This window comes from Lactuca sativa, chromosome 8 (assembly GCF_002870075.4).
Source record: "Lactuca sativa cultivar Salinas chromosome 8, Lsat_Salinas_v11, whole genome shotgun sequence".
NCBI lineage: Eukaryota > Viridiplantae > Streptophyta > Magnoliopsida > Asterales > Asteraceae > Lactuca > Lactuca sativa.
Window position 1 is genome coordinate 233,260,477 of NC_056630.2, and position 22,842 is coordinate 233,283,318.

Here is a 22,842-nt window from a genome sequence, read left to right on the forward strand (position 1 = left end):
ACAAGAATAATACTAATCCCATATGGCCTCAAACCTTTGAGTATAAATAAAACGCCTTTTATATATCACCATATTGATTACTCATTATTTGTCGTTTCGGGTAATCAACTTCTTACTTGAATTCCAACACTTGTCCCATGCTCCTAGCATGCACACAACGTTTACCTATGGTTCTTACTTTGTGAAATAGATCACATTGAACACATTTCCAATCCTTCTCATTTCACAACTCCAAATCCGTTTTTCATAAGTCAAAGAATATCAAATTCTTGCTACTTATAGAATATGCTAGATTTTAACATTCTATGCAACTATCCTTTCGTAATGTCACTGCACCAAAGTCACAAAGACTATTGCCAATGATATTACAAAGTCCTCTATCGGAGATTGTTACAAGACAATTCCATAGACGTGATGTCTCTCACTCAAAGTACATTCTTTGAACATCCTTTTGCATAGAAGTTTCCAATCTAGTCATAGATTTCTCAATATTCAATTCCCAATATGGACACACTTCCATATGTTCCATATGACAACTCATTCTTAATAGAATCTTATCTATTCGTAATGATGTCGATACGGTCAATCCAATATGGAAACATTTCCATATTTTCCAATACTATACTTCCAACTACTCACAAGCGACCAATCCTCGTCGAACTTTGGGTTGTCCTTTGATAGTTGTTTAATTGTTTTAGTCAAAACCAATTCTAGTCCCTTTTCCCTCTAAATGCGCTCGACATTTGTAAAATTTTAGAATGGTCAAACATTAAGCATTTGCAATCGATCCTATACCCGAAGCGTATGGGACACGACGCATAATGTTTTATTTGCTATGCTCTTAAAATTCGAATTGTGAAAAGGGATGCCGTAATCGTAATCGAAATTTTAAGAACACACTATGTACCTTTGACTAAATATTATTAACATTTCTCAACCTAAACCTTTAGATTTGAAATGAAGTATAATATTCTCTCCCTTAATTATAGCAAAACAATTCTTCAACTATTGCGACTTTGCAAAGTATGACTCTTGTTTTCTATAATTAATATTGCTAACCTTGCAATACTTTCCTTAATAATCATACAATCATAACTTTTATGCTCCCACTATCTTGATGATTATTATAAAGCATAACACTTATGCTCTCACTAGCTTCGACATGTATTCATAAACATCTTAACTTTCAGAAAAACAATGCTTATTGAATTTCTTAAGTTCATGTTTCTAATACTTAGTGCTTTCATAATCTTTTATCAAGGTTTCTTGAACTTATACACATTTGCCTTCGATAGTTCATATGTGTGTCTAAACAATTAAGACTAATTGCCAAACCTCACAATTCAAATTATGGAAAGGGATGCCGTAACCATAATTGAATTCGAGAATGCAATTTTACAATCACTATCTTCTTAAAATCTGTCTTAGTGAAAGCATTTCCTCGCAATCATTTTCATGAAGGAGGAAATCTTATGACACTTAGATTTAAACAGTGTATTTGTTCCTATCCATGTGAATTTGTCAAAACCCATGTTTACGACAAATTCAAACTCTTATGGATCGAACTTTCTTGAGCTCGATTTCTTGCCTTTATGGTAGCACAGCTGCCCACCATGTCTTCCAAGCAGTTAAGCAGCTCACCCTTTCCTATCAATGTACCTTTCATTGATTAAGGTGCTTTGCCTTTTATGTGTTCGAAATGAGAACTCATAGAACTCTCATGCACAATTAACTCGATTGGATTGGCACAGAATCAAAATAATGTCATCACGATAGGTTGTAAACCTCAACTCGTATGCTAGTGATGATCGTTAAGGTTTATTTGATTTGTTCTTGAAACCTTTCAAGACCATTAAGGCTCCCACTGACTCCTTGACATATAAGATTCTTTTGTCAATAAGCATTTCTTGACAAACAAATATTCAAGAGTTAGTGTAGCTTTTATCAAAACACTTCATAAATTGGTCCTAGTTGGTCTTTGTCTTATCCAAGACATCACAACTTTCCACATTTAATGAAAGTTACAAACCTTCTTAATATCTTTCACTCAATGTCACATTCTTAACTTTAAGACTTGTTATTGTAACGAAGTATGATTGACTTATTGATTTAACCATTTCTTCAATTCTTGATTCCTCTTCTTAGACATACCATTGTACTAAAACTCACTTAGAGGATCAATTGAGGTATGGTTCCTAATCATTAAGACCTATCATAAAGCATAAAAGGTACTCTCCCTTCTTCTTAGAATGGAGAAACATTTATCTCTCTGCCTACTTGATTCTTGTTATTCGTTCTACTATTGATCTAAACCCTTTAATCAATTTAGAATTACACTTAATCTTGTAAGTATAATCATATTTACTAAGCCTTTAGTAAATCATGACGAATATCTTTGTTATTCTTATGGTGAACTTGATCAACACACTACTTTGTGTACTTGATCTCCTAGTCCTTCACTTGACACTTTGTCAACGAATTGGTCTAATTTCCAAATATGAATTTCTCATTCATCATGCAACCAAGTTGCATGATTCCAAATTTCTGTCCGATTGAAACTTTGGGCGATGAGAAACTCTCCCTATTTGGCAAATTCTTGACATTTCCATAATAACATAAACAAGAATCATATCCATTCATTGTAGAAATATTCAAACATCGATTTTCATAATGATTTCATTGTAAGGAAATAAAGAATTAAATAAATAAGTCAAAAAAAATTTATTTTATTTATAAAAGCAGCGGAAAAAAAATTTGTTCTTACAATGCAAAATCCATTGAAAACTATGTACAAAAGAAAATTTCTAACAACTCTATCATAACTTTCTAAGCTCAAAATCTAATCTTCAAGTCCATGCGATCGAGATCCATCTCTTGTGATTAGATTCATCTTGCTTTCTCTTATCAAGCTTCCTTTCTTTTCACCGACCCTACAAAACATTCAAATGCAATCTTATTACATAATGTATTAAGAATCAATGAATAGGAGCTTAATTGAGTTAGATAGTGGATATTTACCTAAAGCGCAATCATACTTTTGACTCTCCCATCTCTTAGATCTCTTAGGTAATTAGGGCAACTTTGTCTCCAATGCCTATTCTCTTGGCAATAAAAGCAAATTGACTCTTTCGGAACAACACATGGAACTACTTCAGACATCGCCTTTCTCTTATGATCAAACTTTTCGATCATTGCATGTCTTTCATTGCCATTGTCTATATCCATAGAGATCTCGAAGGCAGATTCACCAATTAACTTTGCTTTTCTATTGCGCCAAACCATTGCTAATTCGGCAGCAATAAGCATAGAGGTGAGATCTATAAGGGTCACGTCATGGTTCATCATATAGTACTCTCTTACTAGCTTACTATACGATTTAGGAAGTGACTGAAGAACCCAATCAACAGCCATCTCTTCACTAATAACGGATCCCATCATTCTTAGTCTATCAATGTGCGACTTTATCCCGAGGACGTGTGCACACACCGACTTACCTTCTTTATGTTTACTTGCCAAAAGGGCTTGAGTGATATTGAACCTTTCAACTTTACAATCTTGTGGGTTAGGGAGAATAATTGGAGGAGGAGGAGGAGGAAGTGAAGCATGATTTCTTGTTCCTCGATCGAATCGTGGAATATTATCTTCATGTGGAATGCTTGTTCCACGGGATTTAGGAAGACCATAGTTGTCGAACTTTGACATCTACAATACGGGAGAAAACGAATTCAAGTTAGTTGATTGATTGAGTCCTTAGTAAATCACCCAACTGAGATACTAAGGCTAGGACCCAACACAATATGCTACAACCTAGAAAAGGGATGCCGTAATCTAGTTGCAGAATATTTGAAGGTAAGTGAATGACGATTCACTAATTTCCACCATGAAAAACGAAAAAGAAATTTAAGTTTTAAATCTATGAAAACTCCTAGATCCTTTGAGATACATTGAACTTTCAATGGCATGTTTATATCTCGATACGCCCCTCTTGTTTGTGACTGGGATGCCAAGGATCACAAAGCGGGTGTGAATAACCATGCAAACTACATGGTGCCCTCACATGTTACAATCACCTATTCGATGTGCCGGTAAACCACACACGCTCCACCGAACTATGACAAACATTGAGTCACCCTTTGCTACCTTTGCTTAGACCCATTTAGTGTGCCGGTTAACCACACACGCTCCACTAACGTCTTCGCAAGGGCACAAAGTGTAATTTCATGGAATTGCATCAATTCACTTTTGCCTAAGTAACTAAGATTGGGAATTTTATGAAAACATTTAGTTACTTTAGTAATTCATTATACTTATAATGGAAGGTTTCGTCCTATCCTACCCGTTCGGCTAACGACTCTCCACTAGTCAAGAGTGCGGTGGGTAAGAGTGGATACCCATTCAATCGCCATTTTATAGGCAATTTCCTTAAACACCCCTTATAGACCAGCTTCGTGAATGAGGCCTACTAACGGTAAGACTGACTTTTAGTTATACATATATATGATGTTAGGCTTTTAATGTTATATATAGTATAGGGTGTATTTTATAACTTTTAAAATACTATGTGGTTAACTTTAACAATTACACTTTTAATTCTATTAAATGGTTAACCTAAACTTTTATGGATTTATTAAACCTCTTTTAATTATACACCTTAATTAATTAATAAAACCATCAGGGTGTGATTTGAACTTTTTCAAAACAATACTAGAGTTTTAGAATTTAACATTCCTAATTAAACTTTTAATCAACTTTTAAATTCCAAAATTTGAGGGCAAGTTTTGAAACATTTCAAATCATTAGGGTTTGGAATTCAAATGTACATCAAAATTAAACCATTTAATCAAAATTTAAATTCCAAAACTTGAGGGCCAGTTTTGAAACCTTTTTAAAAACATTAGGGTTTCAACTATTTAAATTTCAAAACAACAAAACTTTTGGGGTTCAAATTTAAACTATAAAACCTAAAGGGATAAATTGAAACTATTTCACAAGATAATTCAAATCTAAATGACAAATAATCAAACTTTATCTAATAAAACAAGTGATTATCTAAATTTTGACAATTATCTTCTATTTAGGTAAGGATAATCACATAATAATGAAAAAATTCGGATTTTATCACAAAAACGAGTTTATGGTAATTATCCAAAACCAAAACAGGAAGAAAATCGCGAAAACGAGCTGTCAGACACTTTGACTCGTCGAGTCTGGGCTTGGACTCGTCGAGTCCACCTGACTCGGCGAGTTCACCAAGTGACTCGGCGAGTCAAACCTTCAAAACTCAAAAAAATCAATTTTCAGGCTTATTTCGATCAAATATGCATCAATACAATAGATACCAATCAAGGCTCTGATACCACTGATGGGTTTTCGTCATAAGACATCCTATGTGCTCATACAAACCCTAATGCTTGGATCTAGGTTTCTCTATTGTACATGCTATGATTCCAAGACTATAAACCTTAATTCTAGCATATGGAAATCAGAATTCACATGTAAATTGGTTTAAGAACATACCTTGATTGTTATATAGCAATAACAATCCAATTCCTCCTTGAATTGACCTTGGAAAGCTGAGAGTCACAAGTGTCACTCCTCTAATGGCTTACAAACACCATAAGCAAGTGGAGAAGGTATAAAGAGAGAGGAGAGAGGTTAGAATTCGTCCTTAGGACCTCTTGGGAAGGGTTAGACGAATTCCTAAGCCCTAGGGGGTTTATATAGGTGTAAAGATTAAGGTTTTAGTACTTATCCTTATCTAGTTGCTTGTCCACCAAGCAACCATAAGATAAGTCCTAGAAACCCTTATCCTAGTCGAATTCTAAGGGATTTCCACCTTAAATTCGTTCACCATATATATAAGATAATCCTTACCTTATTTTGTAACTATCACATAATTACAATTCAGCCCCTCTAGTTTAATTAATTACACTTGATCACAAAATTAATTCTTAATTAATTATTGACCAGTATTAATTAAACAAATATGATTTCTCCTTTAATATATTATTCTTATAACATATTAATAAATCATAATAACCTCTCTCTCTTTATTTATTTCTCCAATCAAGTTGCTTTGGTGAAGGCAACCCAAAAGGACCATGCACCATCGGGTCAAGTACATACCAAAATAGTTATGGACTTAGACACTAATCCAACACATACATCCTTATTAATTATCGCTTTCATTTATTATTCTTGGGATTGTACTACACACCCTAGCACGCCTCTACAGTGGAAGTTCTTTGTCGAGCTCTGCTAAGGCGTGACTACATTTGAATCATCAAGCATTAATTGATTCTATATGGTGTTTATTGTGTTTGTTTGTTTTATTGATTAACCTATTGATGATCTAAATGATCTAAGAGTTTTTCAGGTCAGCAGGTTGTATATAGTTGCTTTTTTATTTAAGGTATTTATAAAAATTATATAAAAAATTTCAAAAACATTACATATTTTGTTTCTTTCTTTTCTAATTTTCATACTTTTTAGTTCCACTATAGCTTATGTTATCATGAATTTTTGTTCTCTCTTATCTTCTCATCCTTATACCTACCATATTGCCGAGTCATAAGTATTGAATCATATATTGGTCCTGGATCTTGATATGGAATTCCTTTTATTAGACAAATGGGACACACTCTGAGCCTCACATTTCACTTTGGGTCTGCTTGTGTGGGGTTAGATGTAGGTAGCTTGATTGGGTCTAGATGCAGATGGAAGTGGTTGGTTAGGATGAGGACGACATTGTAACACTCCAAATTAAGTATGACCTTGTAACCCTAGAAGTATTTCTATTATATCATAAGAGACCCTTAAGTATGTTTGGCGTACTTATGAGTACGGTTAGCGTACTAGGCAAGGAGGATCGCGGAGTGGTAGCACGTACGTTGGTCGTACCAGGAGGACGCTGGGCGTACGTGCCAGGACGTTCAAACCCTCAAATTTGGTCTTGAGGCCTAGATAAACACCGTTAACTCTTTTGAGCCTCACCCTTAACAGCCTCCTTCACCTTCAAACGCCTCTGAAAACCCTAATATCATTTGTGAGTGCATTCTGAGCATGAAGAGTGCATTTTTGGTCCTTTTACTGTTCATCCAAGAAGAAGAAGTTGTCAAAGAAGCTTGGAGTGCCATCTGGCTTCAAGAACCTGCATATTGCCGACCTTGAGGAGCTTCTGGAGGTATAAAGCTTACACATTTCCATTTAAATCACTAGATCTAGCTAGGGTTTTCTAGTTTTGTCCCTTTGGTTGGTTTTGGACCTCGTTTTATGAGATAAGCAACTCCAAGGGATGGAAATGACAGATCTGAGGTCCCTTGGTCATTTTTTAGCATAAAAATGGAGTCTTGGTGGGCATTTTTACCTCATGCATGGGTTAAGTACTTTAAAAAGTTCTTAATGAGGTCTTGGGAGCATATGGAACATGTAAAGGTATAAACATGCCAACATTATGCCTTAGGTTGTCCTAATAGGGTTAGATCTGACTTCTGGACGTAAAAGAATCGAGTATTAAGAACTTTACGGAAAAAGTGCTTAATCTGTTAGTACGATGGGCGTAACCCAGTGTACGCTGCGCGTAATCCTTAGAACCCCAATACGTTGCGTGTACCAGGATGGTACGCTAAGCGTATGCAGTACAGTTGGGCTTGGTTCTGTTTTGGGCTCTTGGTTTGTTGGGCCTCATTTGGTTTTTGGGTTGGGTTGCATGTTGAGAGTAGTAGGCCATTTTATCTGGTTGGGCCATTAGTGTTATGATTGGGTCTTATTGGGCCAAGAGGCCCATTACTGATTTTTGGACATGAACTTTGCACCCATTAGCGAAGAAAGGATATTTGGGCCTTCATGGAGGGACTTGAGGTTTGGGTTTTTTCTTTCATTGTTATGTCCTAACATAGGTTAATATTGATGGGTTTTGAGCATTCTAACACTTCCTATGTGTACATGCAACCCTAATAACCTTGAATCTATGTTTTCTCTATATACATGCAAATTTCTTTTTTAAGGTTGTTTCCTAACTAGCATGGCATGGGGAATAAATAAAATATAAAACTAGTAGAAATACATACCTTGATGTTGCTTGGATTCCTTCAAGACATTGTGAGCCTAGCACCCCAAATGCTGTGCCTCAAATGGTTCACACAACACCACAAAACTTTGAATAACTTGAAAGAATACTTCTAGCACTCAAAATCGGTTATGCCCTCTCAAGTAACACTAGGTCACGATTTTGCTAGCCAAAGGGTTCCTTTTATAGTGGTGTCACAGTTAGGGTTTCATTAAGAAGACCCATAATTGTCATGACTCTTCATTTCTCATGACCCATGGGTTTGTAACTCCCATGGACTATCCATGGAGCTCCAAGTGGTTACATCCATAACCCATAAACCATGGATCATTAATCCACCATAAAAGAATAGATGATTGTCATAATCAACCCTATATATTTAATTAGTGTCACTTCGATCACCAAATTAATACTAGATTAATACTTGATCAAATACTAATTAAATAATACTATTATTAATATATTAGAACTTATAATATATTAATAATCATAAGTGCCATATTCTCTCATTTAGTCTATCCAAGTACTGCAATGCCATGCAACCCAAATGGACCACGCCGGGTCGGGTCAAGTACATACCAAATATAGTTATGGACTTAGACACTATATCCAACAGTCTCCCACTTGGATAAGTCGAATAACTATATTTGAAAATATGACTTCAAAATCCGACTAGCAATCGTAGCTCTTTCAAAGTCTCTCGGAACTGAGATGATGATGATACGCCATTTAAGATAAGTCATCATATAATCCTCTGCTCTCATGATATCAGTTGGACAAACACATGGAACATGGTCTTACTTATTGACCAACATTTGTTTCTCGATCTCCGATTTGTTTCGACATAGAACTAAATTGAATACATCAATTAGGTTGTGACCGGGCCCGGTACGTAGGTCAAAAATAAATCATCGAGGGGCCCAAATATCGCTTCTATTTCTAGAAGGAACAGATAAACTTCGACTGATATGCTTGTACTAACTACTTGTTGAATTACTCACAAAGGCACGTTTTATAACATCGACTTACCAATGCATTTTTGTACAATCAATGAATAACCAACTCATAGTCAAGAACTCATATCTCTAGGTTTGAAGATTTATATGATATTACCGTCTCACGATCACTCGAGATAAATTCCATGAAGTGATGCAAGTGAACGTGGGTTGAATCCAATACTCAACCCTTATGACTACTCATGAATGTTGTAGCAACCATTGCATTGTCTAAAGTACTTTAGACAAATCAAAAAAGCCAAATTCATGACAGTCTTAAATCAACACTTACTTTCAAAGTTTGACTGACTGTGGATGGTTTGAATAATAACATGATTATTCTGGAAGTAAAAACATGCAAAATTGAAACATAGTAAACAATCAACACAAGATAGTAACACGTTACTCATAAATAAATAAAAACTTTTATTTATCATCAAATTTCAATTACATTTTACAAGTTTCAGGAATCTAATTATTGAAACTAATATCATCCTTCAGCCCAATGCGCCTCGCATGCTGTAAATGCTTAACCCTGCTCAGTCCCTTCATGAGGGGATCTGTCGCGTTCTCATCTGATGATACCCTCTTTGCCACAAGGAGTCATTCTTCTATTCTATGCATGATGAAATGGTATTTTCTGTCAATGTGCCTAGATCTCCCGTGATCTCTTGGTTCATTTGCCAAAGCAACCTCACTTTCACTGTCACAGAAAATTTCCATTGGCTCCTTTATAGCTGGTACAACTCCAAGGTCTCCGATGAAGTTCTTTAGACATATCGCCTCTTTTGCTGGCTCGCTTGCTGCTACGTACTCTGATTCACAAGTTGAATCAGCTACTGTCTCCTGCTTGGAACTTTTCCAAGTAATTTCTCCTCCATTTAGGATAAATACCCAACCTGACTGAGAGCGAAAATTATCCCTATCAGTTTGAAAGCTAGCATCACTATATCCTTCCACTCTTTAGTCATCACTGCCTCCGAGTGTAAGGACCCAGTCCTTAGTCCTGCGCAAATACTTGAGAATGTTCTTTACTGCTGTCCAGTGTGCCTTGCCAGGGTTCCGTTGATATCTATTGACCATGCTCAAAGTAAAGGCCACATCAGGGCGAGTACAAGTCATAGCATACAAGGTGGAGCCCACAGCGGAAGCATATGGTATCTGACTCATTTCAGCTATCTCAGCCTCTGTGCTCGGACTCTGAGTCTTACATAGCTTGGAATGACTCTTGATTGGTAATTCTCCTTTTTGGAATCTTGCATACTGAACCTCTTCAGTACCTTATCCACATAAGTACTTTGACTAAGTCCAATCAGTCTCTTACTCCTATTTCTCAATATCCTTATCCCTAGGATATAGGCAGCTTCCCCAAGGTCTTTCATAGCAAAACACTTCCCAAGCCAGGCGTTAACCTCCTGCAAAGTTGGGATGTCGTTTCCTATGAGAAGTATATCATCCACATACAACACCAAGAAGCTAACTATGCTCCCACTAGCCCTGACATACACACAAGACTCATCCTCACTCCTAGAAAAGCCAAACTCTTTGACATTCCCATCAAACCAAAGATTCCACATGCGAGATACTTGTTTCAATCCATAAATGGATTTTTCAAGCATACACACTCTATTAGGGTATTTTGGATCGACAAAACCCTCTGGCTGAGCCGTGTAAACATCCTCAGCCAACATTCCATTAAGGAAAGTGGTTTTGACATCCATTTGCCATATTTCATAGTCATGAAATGCAGCTATGGCTAACAACACTCTAATAGACTTAATCTTAGCTACTGGTGAGAAGGTCTCATCATAGTCAACTCCCGAAGTTTGAGTAAGGCCCTTTGCAACCAGTCGCGCTTTATAAGTGTGTACCTTCCCATCCATGTCGGTCTTCTTCTTGAAGATCCATTTGCACCCAACTGTCTTACGACCTTGTATATTTTCAACCAAGTTCCAAACTAGATTGTTATACATGGACTGAATCTCGTTGTCCATAGCCTCCTTCCATTTCGCAGACTTAGGGCCTGCCATGGCTTCCTTATAATTATTAGGTTCATCCAAATCTATCAGTGTACTATCCCTGATAAATGTATCACCTTCAGTGGTGATGTGATAACCATAATAAAATTCAGGTGTGTTCCTCACCCTAGTGGAACGTCTTGGAGGTACAGACTCATCTATTGGCTCAACAGGAGTTTCCTCCTCAGGTTGGCTAACAGCATTTGAGGTTCCTTCACCACTTGACTCTTGAAGCTCTTCAAGGTCAATTTGCCTCCCACTGTCCCCTTGGCTTATAAATTCTCTCTCGAGAAAGACTCCTCTTCTTGCTACAAAGACCACATTATCACTAGGTCTGTAGAAGAGGTAACCAAATCATCTCTGTGGGTAGCCGATGAAAATACACCTCTCTCTTCGGGGCTCAAGCTTTTCATGAGTCTCATGCGTCACAAAAGCTTCACAACCCTAAATCTTGATGTGGTCCAAATTGGGCAGTTTCCCAGTCCACATCTCTTGAGGTGTTTTGGTAACCTTTTTAGTAAGGACTAGATTAAGGATATGGGAGACAGTCTCTAAGGCATACCCCCAGAACGAGATTGGTAATGAAGCTCGACCCATCATGGAACGAACCATATCCAACAGGGTTCGATTGCGCCTCTCAGCTACCCCATTCAACTGTGGTGTCCTGGGAGGTGTCAATTGTGAGACAATCCCACATTCCTTAAGATAGTCAAGGAACTCAATGCTAAGATACTCTCCTCCCCTATCGGATCAGAGCATCTTGATGTTCCTGCCCACTTGATTCTCAACTTCCTGCTTAAACTCTTTGAACTTTTCAAAGGTTTCTGACTTATGGTTGATTAAGTAAATATATCCATATCTACTGTAATTGTCAGTAAAAGTCACATAATAACGATTAGCATCCCTTGCAGTAACTCTGAAGAGCCCACACACATCCGTGTGTACAACGTCTAACAAACCTTCACCCCTATCACAAGTACATGTGAAGGGTGGCTTTGTCATTTTTCCAAGTAAACAAGACTCGCAACTATCATTTGACTTGAGGTCAAATCATTCCAAGACTCCAGTCTTTTGGAGTTGGCCTATGCGCTTCTTGTTAACATGTCCAAGATGACAATGCCACTAGGATGCTTTGTCCAAGCTATCAGAAGAATCAATATACAACACATTATTTCCTAAATTGTCTACAATATTCACAGCTTCATATACACCATCACAAGGTATTGCTTTAAAGTAAAATACATCATTGTAATAATCATTAATAGCACCATTTTTATTATCAAATGAAAATGTAAAACCTTGTTTGTACAAGCCATGAAAAGAAATAATATTTCTCGCCATTTCGGGCGAGTAACAACACTTATTCAAATCTAAGATTAACCCATTATTAAGCAATAAAGAATAAACTCCTATGTTGGTTACAGGTGATGCTTTCCTGTTGCCCATGACTAAGTTTATCTTCCCGTGCTCCACTTGCTCACTTCTTCTTAGTGCCTGCAAATCAGTACAAATGTGAATACCACACCCTGTATCAAGCACCCAAGAATTAGCATTAGATGAGTTGTTAGACAATATTGTTTAAATACCTGCATGGGTAGGTTTAACCTTCCCATCCTTTACATCTTGCAGATATTTGGCGCAGCTTCGCTTGAAGTGTCTCTTATCCTCACAATAGAAGCACTGTGCTTCCTTTGGGTTTGAAGAAGGAGTGATGGGACCTTTCTTTGTCCCACTTGAAGAGGAACCATCAAGAGTCTTACCATTGGTACCCTTCGAAGGGCTTTTCCTCTTCTTACCCTTCCCTTGCCCAATTGCAAGAACAGGGGATGTTAAAGGAGTAGAAGTAGCAACCGCTTTACCCTGAAGGCCATTTTCAGCTATCCTTAAGAGTCCTTGAAGTTTGCTAAGTGTGACTTCCTCCTTGTTCATATGATAAGTCATACGAAACTGATCATAACTTGGAGATAAGGAATGGAGAATGATGTCAATCGCCAAATCCTCAGGGAAGTCAACTTTGAGCATTAGCAACCGGTTAACGAACCTCTGGATCTTCTGCAAGTGACCGGTGATGGGTTCACCATCCTTCATCCTTGTGGTTATCATGGAGGAAATGATTTCATACCTCTCTTGACGCACGCTCTGATGGTACCTTTCCATCAGATCTAGGTGCATCTCATTGGGGTAGAAATCTTCATAAGATTTTTGAAGTTCCGAAGTCGTTGTGGCCATCATGATACAGGACACCTTGGTGGCATCTGTCTCATGTGCAATGAAGTCCGCAAGCTCTTCTGGAGTAGCAGTGGCTTCATTAACAACCTTAAGCTCCCTGTCAAGGACATATTCTTTGTCCTCATAGCAGGTAATCATCCTGATGTTTCAGATCCACTCATTAAAGTTGGATTCATCAAAGATGACCTTACCACACAAGTTCATTAGGGAAAAGGAGCCTGCAGGGTTTGAGCCAGCAGCGTTATTGGAAGACATGTGGAATAAAAGGAAGATAAGTTTCATTAGATTAAGAGTTCTTAATAAGTCACCCAAATGAAATATTAAGGCTAGGATCCAACAAACTATTTATAGGTGGAAGATGGATGCCGTAATCCACACTATAAAATATTTGAAGGTAGGTAAATGACGATTTACCAATTTCCACCATAAGAACAAAATATTTTATTATTAGGTTTTATTGGTTTTAAAACTCCTAGATCTTTTGAGATACATTGAACTTTTCAATGGCATGTTTGAATCTCGAATGTGCCCTCTCAAGTTTGTGACTCGGATGCCGAGGATCACAAACAAGGTGTGAATAACCATACAAATTGACTTGGTACCCTAAACAATATTATCTAATCGATGTGTCGGTTAACCACACAAGCTCCACCGATCTATAATAAAGTCAAGTTATCCTTTGCCACTCTTACTAGTCCATGTTAGTGTGTCGGTTAACCACACACGCTCCACTAACGACTTGGTAAGGTACAAAGTGTAATTTTATGGGCTAGCACCAAATTCACATTTTCCTAAAGTAACTAAGATTGGGAATTTATAACGTATAGTTACTTTATTATTCATTATACTTTTATTGAGAATTTAAAGTCGTATCCTACCCGTTCGGCTAACTACCCTCCACCGATCAAGGAAGCGGTGGGTGAGAGTGGACACCCATTAAGTCACCATTTTATAGGCAACAACCTTATACCCCCCCCCCCCCCTTATAGACCGACTTCGTGAATGAGGCCTACTAACGGTAAGAATGACATATTCTTATACATATCTATATAATAAAATTACAATAATAGTATAAGTGTTGATTTTTAAACTTTTTAAAAATCTAAGGTTTACTTTTGGAATTAAAGTTTTAAAGTGTAAGACTTTTCAAATTCCAAAACTTGAGGGCAAGAATTGAAACTATTCCAAATCTCTTCAATTTGTAACTTATGAGTTTTAATGGTTCATAAAAATGAAGACTCTTCATTTTATGAAACCTCTTTAGTTCTTTAATCACAATTTAAAGAAGTGACTTTTGGTTATCCATAACTTGAGGACAAGTTATGAACACCATCATTACCATTAAGATCATGAATTAAACACACATGAAGGTTACACATAATTCCTATGATCTTCTAAAAACTCATAAGAACACAAATTCATGTCAAGTAATTTCAATAAATCATATAAACATATACATTACTTGAAAATTAATACAAGTCATGTGAAATGGGTTAACATAATCATTATCATTTTGAAAAACAGATTTTACAAGTCCAAAACAGATTGGGATAATGATCTTAATCCATTTCCAACAACTAAACACGGAAAAATCTTCCCAGCACGCTCCTACTCGGCGAGTAGGATGAATTTGTTCATGGACTCGGTGAGTCCTCCCCATGAACTCGGCGAGTCCAGTCGACAGTGAGCAGAATTTTTCGATTTTCAAGCAGTTTTGCATCAAGTATACAGAAAAAAATCCTAGGCTCTGATACCATTGATGGGTTTTGAGCATTCTAACAATTGCTAAGTGTACTTGCAACCCTAATAACCTTGAATCTATGTTTTCTCCATATACATGCAAATTTCTTTTTCAAGGTTATTTCCTGACTAGCATGGCATGGGGAATAAATAAAATATAAAACTAGTAGAAATACATACCTTGATGTTGCTTCAATTCCTTCAAGACTTTGTGAGCCTAGCACCCCAAATGTTGTGCCTCAAATGCTTCACACAACACCACAAAACTTGGAATAACTTGAGAGAATACTTCTAGCACTCAAAATTGGTTATTCCCTCTCTAGTAACACTAGGTCACGATTTTGCTAGCCAAAGGGTTCCTTTTATAGTGGTGACACAATTAGGGTTTCATTAAGAAGACCCATAATTGTCATGACTCTTCATTTCTCATGACCCATGGATTTGTAACTCGCATGGACTATCTATGGAGCTCCAAGTGGTTACATCCATAACCCATAAACCATGGATCATTAATCCACCATCAAAGAATTGATGATTGTCATAATCAACCCTATATATTTAATTAGTCTCACTTCGATCACCAAATTAATACTAGATTAATACTTGATCAAATACTAATTAAATAATACTATTATTAATATATTAGAACTTATAATATATTAATAATCATAAGTTCCATATTCTCTAATTTAGTCTATCCAAGTATTGCAATGCCATGCAACCCAAATGGACCATGCCGGGTCGGGTCAAGTACATACCAAATATAGTTATGGACTTAGACACTGTATCCAACAAATATTATCTTTCTGCATGGGAGGTTACCGACTGTTAGGGGAGTAGCTTTCGCATTCCGCACACTGAGGTGAGTCTCCTCACTATACCAATGGGTCTAAGGCACCAAGGCCGTCAGATACTTGATATGTAGTTTTGTAGCTGAAATTGTAGTATTTTGCATGATAATTGGAACGAGTTAGGAAGTATGTTAGCAGTATGTGTTGTATGCTTGTATTAAAGACCATGTTAGAGCCCATGACACTTGGATATAAGTGTTGGGTTTTGAGTATTCTAACACTCCTAAGTGTACATGCAACCCTAAATACCTTGGATCTATGTTTTCTCTATTATACATGCAAATATGATCTTTCGAAGGTATTCATCCTAACTAGCATAATAACATTGATTCATATAAATATATCAAGTTAGAATTACATACCTCTTTGATGTAGAATATCTTCATGAAGCTTGAGTGCCTAGTGCCCCAAGTGTGACACCTCAAATGGTTCACACAACATCAAGTTCATTTGGAATAACTTAAAGAGAAAATAGAACACTTCAAAATCGGCTTGCCCTCACTTGTTTCATTAGTGGCCGATTTCTTCAATCATAAGATCATTATATAGTTAGTCACAATTAGGGTAAACCCTAATTGTCATGGCTTTCCATTTCCTTGGATCCATGGGGTTCAAATACACCATGGAGCATCCTATGGGTTTTAGGCCAACTTGATAATCTATGGATCATTAGCCCACTATATATGTATGGATGATTTACACAATCAGCCAATATATTTAATTAGTCTTATTTTGATCACCTAATTAATTCTAGATTAATTCTTGATCAATACTAATTAAATAATCTTATTAATATATTAGAACTTATAATATATTAATAAACCTTAAGTGTTATTTCTCTCATTTTTGTCTATCCAAATGGATGATGCTATGCAATCCAAATAGACCATGCTGGGTCGGGTCACGTCTTACCAATTATAGTTATGGACTTAGACATTAATCCAACAGTCTCCCACTCGGATAAGTCTAAAACTATTATTGCAAGAATGACTTCAAGAACCGACTAGCAATCGTATCCCTCAAAAGCTTCTGTCGAACTCTGACCTGCCCATGATCTCTGACCTTTGTCAATGACTTGTCCATTACATAAAGGATCATATATTCCTCCATTCAAGATATCATATTGACTGAGACATGGAATATAATAATTTTCTCTGTCCATTTGTTGTTTCCCGATTTCCGATTTATAATGACTGACTAATTGAAAAATCAAATTAGTCCATGCCCGACCGAGCACTTACATTTGTCATCACCAAATCATCGAGGGGCCCACAAATATCGCTTTTATCCTGAAGGTAAAAAGAATGGATAAACTTCGACTCATATGGCTTGTTTTACTACTTGTTGAATCATACACAAAGGCACATTTTATAACATTGAGTTACCGAATGCGTTTTCGTGCAATCAATGTATAACCAACATATAGTAAAAACTCATATCTCTAGTTTTGAAGAATATAAGATATTATCGTCTCATGATTCACTCGTGATAAAATCCATGAAGTGATTCAAATGAGTGTGGGTTTAATCCAATACTCGAATCTTATTCTAGGTGCACTCATGAATGTTGCAGCAACTATTGCTATGTCTAATGCACCTTAGACAAATCGTACAAGCTAAATTCATGACAGTCTTGATTCATACCTACTTCCAATTTATGATCGACTGTGGATGGTTTAAATAACTTAGTCATTCAGGAAGAACGACCTAGTTATTCTGGAAGTCAAAACATGCAAAGTGAAACAAAAGAATAATACTTAATCCTATATGGCCCCAAACTCTTGAGTGTAAATAAAAACCCTTTTATCTAAGCTCCATATTGATTACTCATTATTCATTGTTTCGATTTATCAACTTAATACTTGAATTAAAACAATAGTCATGCCATGCACCAAGCATGCACACAATGTTTACCTATGGTCCTTTCTTTTGTGAAATAGATCAATTGAACATGACTCCAATGATTCTCATTTCACTATCCTAATCTATATTGTAAATGTAAGAATACCAAACTCTTGCTAGTTACTGTTATTTGCTAGATTACTAAACTTATATGTGATGATTCCCTTGTAATGACTATGCACAAAAGTCACAAAGACTTGCCAATGGAAAGCAATTCCATGGAAATGAAGTATGACATTCAAATTACATTCCTTTGAACATCCTTCTTTGCATTAAGTTCTTTAATCTTACACAGATTCAAAGAATAACTTCAACCTATGGAAACAATCCAATATTCCCATTTTGACCATCACTTTTGAGCAAGAGTTGCCTGTTTGCAAAATATGTCAATATGGTCCTGCCTCTATACTTCCAATTGTCCATGAGTAACCAATCTTTGGTAAAACTCAATTTGTCCTCGACAATTGCTTAATCATTTTAGTCATATCCAGTTGTATTCCTTTTTCCATCTTAATGCCCTAGGCATTTGGAAAATTTAGACCAGATTATAGCACATGTAATCGAACCTATATCCAAAACATATGGGACACGATTCATGCTATAAAATTTTTATTTGCCATGTTCTCACAATTCGAACTATGAAGAGGTATGCCGTAATCATAATCGAATTTTGAGAACACAACATATATAGAATTTCCTTATGTTGAACCATTCCAACATAACATTCATATATATCCTTGACTAAAGTTGATTAAAATCTCAATCTAAGCTTGTAGAATTGGAATGAAGTATAAAATCCTCTCGCTTAATTATAGCAAAACAACATTTTAAAGCGAATTGAAACTTTTGTTTTCTATAATTAACATTGTTAGCTTGCAAGACGTAACATAATAATCATGCTCCCACTAACATGATGATTATTAGCATAACACTTATGTTGCCTCTAGCTCTGACATGTTTACAGAAATTAGGTGGACTTCTTGAAATCAATACTTTATTGACTTTCTTACCAAAGTTCAGATTTCTGATACGAGATGCTTTGATAAGACTTTATCAAAATCATACACCTTTCCTTAGATAGCACACATGTGTCTTTTCCATTCCTCACAAGTCTATGTTAGTGTTCCGGTTAACCACACGCGCTCCACTAATGACTTTCAAATACAAATATCACAACTACTATCTACTTAAAACTACTTAGTGAAAGAGTTTCCTCACCATCATTTTCATGAATCCGAGAGAAACCGTATAACAATTAGATTTTATGGTGTAAGTGTTCCTATCCATGTGAATTTGTCATAACCATAATCACAAGACAAGGTTAGTGGCAAATCAAAACACACATGGACTGAACTTGTTCAATCTAAATTTCTTGCCACCCGACAGCACAAGGGCCTACTGTTGCTTACTGTCTACAAACCTCAAGTCGTGGGCCAGTGATTAACAATACTCTTGATTAGTTCTTGAAACTATCTCAAGATCTTTTAAGACTCCCACTGTCCTCTTGACATATAAAAATCTCTTTGTCAAGAACCATTCCTTGACAAAACAAATATTGAAGAGTTAGTACAGATTCTTATCAAGGAAAAACATTTCTCACAATTGGTCTTAGTTGGCCTTTGTCTTATCCAAAACATCACAACTTACCAATTTCAGATGTACAAGAGTAAGAAAACATTGTACTCTACATTTGAAAAGTGTTTTTAACCTTTCTTAAGATTATGTCACTGAAAGCTCAATCTTAGAGTATGACTCTATGATTTGATTTTGGAACGAAGTATGATTTATCTTTTGGTTTAACCATTTCAACAATTCATGATTCCTCTCCTTAGCCAAACGAATGAAATAAGGTGCCCTTAGAGGATCAATTGTGATATGGTCTCATAATCACTAAGATAATCATAAAACAAGATACTCAAGTACTCTCCCGTCTCTTCAGATTCGAGAAACTTTTATCTTCCAGCCTTATTTGATTCTTCTTATCCGTTCTATCATACATTGAAACCTTTCTAATGTTTCAGAATTACACTTAAAGTTGTAATCATAACCATATTTACTAAACTTTAGTAAATCAAGATGAATAGTCTTTGTGCTGGACCTAATCTGTTACACCCTCAAACCAGAACGGCGGAAACGTTCGGGGGCGCAGGACGTCATATTCAGTATCATAACAATCCATAGAAAGGAAAGTACACACCACCATATATATTAAGGTTTCCAAAATGTTTACATAATTGTATTCGTTACATGTTCAAAAGATAAATTCATAAACATCTATCAAAAGAAGTAATTAACGTCAACACGTTTAATCCCCAAAAGTTGAATTCCAAACCTTCTTAGCGGTTCCCTGAGAATACAAGTTATTTCAAAGAGAAAGTGTGAACAATTAAGTTGGTGAGTTCATAAGTAGTGTTTTGAGAAATGTACGCCATTCGAAAGTTCGTGTATGTTTTCCAGATAATGCGGCATTTTCAAATGAAAAGAGTTAAGATTCGTTGTGTTGAAAATGAATGTATTAGATCCAGAAAATCCCATATTTTTCCCTAAAAGTTGAGATATGATTTGTTGTGTTTTCCAAGAAAACCCTTATTTTCTTATAAAAGTATGAAACGCATACGAATGTTCGTGTTATAAGTTGTAAACAATTGCACCAGGAAAATCCCTTATTTTCCTAAAGTAACTGGCAGTCTCTAAGACCGAAAATCGCAAGCAACCGACGTGCTTAAAAGGTGTGGCATAGTTTTATATAATAAAGTTATACGAAGATCGCACTTGTTAGATGAAGAATAATTTTAGTAACTACTTGTTCATAAAAGCATAATACCATAATAATTGTATATCCAATGAGTTTTATAACCATACTGAACATAATATGCCTGTAGCGACGTTCTTCAGACGTCGTAGCGTTATGACAAACTGTCACCCCAAAGGACGGACTGTAGCTAACAGTCAGGGCACGGGATCATGACTTCCCGTATAGATCTATACACGTTTGACACGTTCTCCGAACGGGAGACTCTGGTTATAGACAGGACTTGAAGCGGTACCTTTTAGCAAAAATGTATGATTTGAAGATGTACACGTCTCATGGATTTTCAACTAAGTCTGTATTAAAGTAGTAATTTTGTATGCAAAGTTTATCCTTTTTCACAATGTTTAACAAAGCATAAATCATAAGTTCTTTGAATGCATAAAATGATTTAGTACAGAATGTTACCCTTGTTATGATGTATTTGTATGTAAACGTATAAATAAAACATTATTTCTATTTATAAAACATTTTGTATCCCAAGAGGGTAAAACTGTGTTGTGAGGTGTTCTGCATGATGATGACTTCATAAGATAGTTAAAACAACAATATGAAAAGTATAGCAAACGATCGACGTTTCACACGATTTTAGTCCTGTGTTTACTTGTATTCCCCCCACCCCCTTAAAAGTGTTTAAAAAGCATTTAAAGAGTGATTGTAGGGGTATGAACTCACTTGATTGATTGAAGAAAGCGTGACGAAAACCGAGCAGAACTTCTACTCGAGAAAGCGGATATCTCGAGATTCTCGAAAAATCTCGGGAGTCTCGGGAGTGTAAGACTTTCTTCCCACCTTGGATATGAAAACCGGGCCTTTGGGATGACTACGAGGGTTGAAACGTAGAGCTTCATCGCGAGAAAGGAAGGAAATTTGCAAATTTGGCCGGCACCCTTGCACCCTTTATATAGGGGCTGGAGGACCTCGGTACGTGGGGCGTACTCTTGTACGCGGGGCGTATGAGACGTCACGGATGACCGCATCCTCGGTCGAAGCATCAGAGCGACGTGGACGAACTGGAGCCCAGCATCCAAGTACGCTGGGCGTACGAGGGTACACGGGGCGTCGGAAGGATCGGACCGCTGACTCACTCTTCGGATAATACCGGGTTTTAATTTAATTTATATTTTTATTATTTAGCAAACTTCGAAAATTCATATCTTCGTCATACGAACACCGTTTTCGATGTTCTTTATATCCACACGAAGGTGAGACTACGATCTATAATTTTCGTTTAGATTCCGTCGGCAAATTCCGAAATTATTTTTTTATTATTTATTTTTAAATGGTCGGGGTAAGAAAATTCTTTAAAAGTTCATAACTTTTTCATACGATGTCCGTTTTGGGCGTTCTTTTTATGTGCGTTTGCAGTTTAACGATATCTACGACTTTCATTTAGACACCTAAGGTCAAAAAGTTTTTTTTATTGAAACTTTTCGTTTTTACATAACTTCGTTTTGCCGGTTTTTGTCGGAAAACTTAGAACGGTCATAACTTCTTCGTTATAACTCGGATTTTAGTGTTCTTTATATGCTTGGAAACCTTAAGACGATATCTACTACATAGCGTACTCCAAACAGATCCTTTGAACACTTCATTTTTCGATGATATTCTGATTACTTTTTCAAAGAGGTTACGAGACTCGATTTTCAATGACCTGAAATGACGGGTTGTTACATCATCCCCCGTTAGAGGGAATTTCGTCCCGAAATTAGAGTTCATGTTATGGATAGAAGTTTTATTTGCTCCTCATGTTCTTAATTGAACTCGGTTCCTCGCTTGGCATTCCAGCGAACCTTTCACTATCGGGATACGACTTTGCTTCTTTCGTTTGACTTCACTGGCATGATAACTCTTCTTGGTCGAATGTATGTTGAATGTTTTTGTGGACTGTGAGAGTAGTACATCTTGTACCCTACAAGTAGTGTCTCCAGATCTTCAAAGTAATTACCGATGCTCCCGACTCAAGCTCATGTGTTGTATAGTTAACTTCGTGTGTCTTAAGCTGTCTTGAAGTATAGGCAGTGACCTTTCCTTTTGCATGAGAACACAACCAATTCATACTGATCATGATGTCAAAATCTTGGAAGTGGATTAGATGTCATGAAGATCTAAAAGAAAGTATGATTACTCCCAAATTAAGGAAAAAGGATGGGTATTTTTGTTCTATTTGTCTCTCTTGTACCAATCGACAGAAAGGGCATGTGTTGCGCTTCTCAGTTTATTTGTATGGC